Below are 3738 nucleotides of genomic sequence, written 5' to 3'. Positions count from 1 at the left end.
TCGAACAAAAAAATCTAAAACTCATATATATATATATATGTATATTCCACATTTTTATTAAAATTTTGCGTCGAGCTTAAAAAGAGAAAATTCTAACTTGTGCCTATGTATTTCAATGCACGTGAAAGAATGCAATTTTAATTAAAATTCATATATATTAATTAATATACAAAATATTGCGTCAGAGTATTATTCTATAGTGCGCGGTACCACAGTAGAACAATTAGTTCTGCACATATTTTTGCTTTGTAATATTATTTTAGGTGCATATATATATATATATATATATATATATATATATATATATATATATCAACTAATTTAAATATAAATTATATTTTGATTTGACTTTTTGATAAACACTGATGAAACAGTATTATTATAATTAGAATTTAATGAGCAAAGTAAAATTTATATTAAAAAAAGTATTGTCTTGTAAAGTAAAATATATATTACAAAAGTATTGTAAATAATAGTGTAAAATAAATATGAGCAGTTTTAAAACTGTGAATACAGCTCGTTTGTCTTAGGCCACACAATTTTAATTTATACATTTTATTTTAAGGTAAAATAGAAGGACTGAAAGGATTTGAACGAAGAAAAATTCAGATGGTTGATGACTTACGCGAGAAGAAGAAATACAGAGAACTGAAAGCCGATGCACAGGAGCAGGAAGCATGAAACCAGAAATTTGGAAAGGAAAATTCATAAAAACGAATATAAAGTGATTAATTGTCATTAATTGATGGTAATGAAACGGTAATGAGAATAACAAACAAGGGAGAAGAAAAAATCATTGATTTTGTGGAGCTCTCATACGATGAACCTGCCTTCGGGCAGACTACTATACATTTATTATTATTATATATATTAAGTCTATCGAAAAGTTCTGTCCGAAATTATGACATCATTTTGGACACATTTGTTGCATGTTTATTTATTGCATGCCCTGCGTTGTACTATATAGTTATATTACATTTTTTTTTATTTTTAAATATTTTGGAAATTTTGTACTTTCTTCCAATGCAATTGAACTGCTGTAGCTGCCGAAGAGACGAATTATCAAAGCGCGTAAGCGCCGCGTCGCCGTCCAACGGACAAACGATGTAACGGAACCCATAGAAATGTAAACAAAATTGATACTCATTAATAAAATTTCTAAACAATATCTGATAATTTGATGTGCATATGTCTAATGATCATTTTTTTTAACTTATTTTTATTGAAGACCACAACCGTTAGACCTGCTGATTTTTAACTTCCCGTAGGGCAAGTTATAGTAATCGCAAAAAAATCAAAAATGAAAATTTTTATATATCTTTACGTTTCAAAATATTCTGAACATTTTGGCATACCTTAGAAAAAATGGATGTATGTGTGTGTGTATGTATGTGCGTGTGTGTATGTATGTGTGGATACAAATTTTCGTCGACGATTTCGGGAACACGGATCAACCGATTTGAATAATTCAAAAAACATTCGATTCGTATTGATAAGGAGACATGCTGATTAGTTTTTGGCGAGGGCAGGTCTAGCCGTTCCGAAGATACGGGGCAAAAAATGCCGAAAACGGTAACACAGTTTTTAAGAGAACGGAGCGTCCAATTTGAATAATTCAAAAAACATTTTACTTGTATTGACAAGATAAAGAATTGATCAAATTTTCATGAAGGCAGGTTTAGCGGTTTCGGAGATCTAATGAAAAAAGTAAAAAAAATGCCATTTGGCGGTTAAAAATAATCATTAGACATATGCACATCAAATTATCAGATATTTATAGAGATTTCAACAATAAGTATTTGCGCGCTTTGACATTTCGTCTCTATGCAGTTCAAGCAGTACGATTGCTTTGAAAAAAAGTTCAGAATTTCCAAAATATGTCAAATTGGAGAAAACATTTATCTTTTCAAAAAAATTTTGTTATCAGAAAAAAAATTTTTTTTTTCAAAAAAAAAGTAGTTCATTGTCAAATTTATAGTTTTTCAAAAATCTATTTTTTCGAAGTAAAAGTAAAATTTTTCAAAAATGTTAATCGTTTTTAAAAAAATAATTATTTTTGGTACGGGAAGTTCCAGCAATTTGTCTTAAGGCACGATGCCTTAATTGCCTTAAGACAGAATTCCACTTACAGCTAGTTGTTTTTTTTTGCCCCGTATCTTCGAAACGACTAGACCTGTCTATGCCAAAAACTTATCAGCACGTCTACTTATCAATATGAATCGAATGTTTTTTCAAATTACTCAAATCGGTTGATCCGTGTTCCCGAAACCGTCAACGAAAATTTGTATCCACACACACACACATAAATCCAATTTTTCTAAGGTATGCCAAAATGTTCAGAATCTTTTGAAACGTAAAAGATATATAAAAATTTTCATTTTCGATTTTTTTGCGATTACTATAATTTACCCTACAGGCAATATATAACATGGAAATAAACTTATATTTCCAGTTACGTTAGTAAAATTGTGAAAAATGTTTAAATATAGTTTAAATGTTCATATTACTATATCCTCACAATGGAAATAATATAATACAAATGAACAAGGAAAATGTTTTTTCTATTTTTAATATAAGGATAATCAAATTTCTACTGAATGAAGGCTAAAACTGTAGGCGAGTTTAGAACAATTTTTTAAAAATATTCATGTTTTTCATTGTTATCATACCCGATTATTAGAATCTGCCAATATATATATTATATATATATATATATATATATATATATATATATATATATATAAACTACAGTCGTATGCGAGCGTATGCACGTGCTTGTAGGTGTGTCGGCATACAGCCACGCCAATATATAAATATAATATATGAAGATATTATGTTGCACGCATGCATATTTATATTAAATATAAAATTATTTGCTTTTTATTCGGCAAAGACTCTACGCATGCCCACAAGGTAACCAAGACTACAGACCTACGCTTGTCCCGCTCTACTTACAACCCATGATCGAATTATCGATCCCATTCTCGCGAGACGTATTTAATTTAACAAACAAATTTATATTAAGAACCATATAAATGTCAGTTAAGGAAGATAAATAAATTTATATTATGATAAAACTATCTTCACGTAAACTATGAGTAATTCGCATTATGAGAATTGCACGTTTGGCTCACCTTAATGTCTAATATTTTTTCTAAGCATAGCGCTTTTTTGTAAATTAAAATCTCATTTTATTCAATTTAAAAAAAAAATGAAATCAATGAGTTTGACTTTTTGTTAAAGTTATTAAAATCACGAAAAGTTCTGTATATGTTGAACATCATTTTGGCACACCTTAGAAAAAATACAGGGAACTGAAAGCCGAAGCCCAGGATCAGGAAGCATGGAGCAGAAGTTTGCACATTAAAATACATAAAATGTGTAAAGGGGGGTGGGTATAGTGGTAATGAAATTATAGGCGACAAAGGATAATGGAACATTTATTTGTGGTGGTTCTCACACCATGAACCTGCCTTCGGGCAGGCTACCATTTATTGTTATTATTACTTTATTATTATTACATGAGACCAACGTGAAGACGTGGGCTATCACAAACTAGTACCGTATTCGACTTCAATCTTGCTCATGCTCCATATCAGGCAGTATGATATCAAATTTGCACTTGAGACTATAGATCTCACATATAATCTCATGTGAAAAATGCCTTCCGCGGACATTGCTGCACCACACGTAAGTCAACATATTAAAGAGAAATATTTAGTATATAGTACATAGTAG

This window comes from Ctenocephalides felis, unplaced genomic scaffold (assembly GCF_003426905.1).
Source record: "Ctenocephalides felis isolate EL2017-DRISC unplaced genomic scaffold, ASM342690v1 CF-g0.4_SCAFFOLD_03087, whole genome shotgun sequence".
Taxonomy (NCBI): domain Eukaryota; kingdom Metazoa; phylum Arthropoda; class Insecta; order Siphonaptera; family Pulicidae; genus Ctenocephalides; species Ctenocephalides felis.
The sequence above is the reverse complement of the archived record's forward strand: the minus strand, read 5'-3'. Positions refer to the sequence as shown.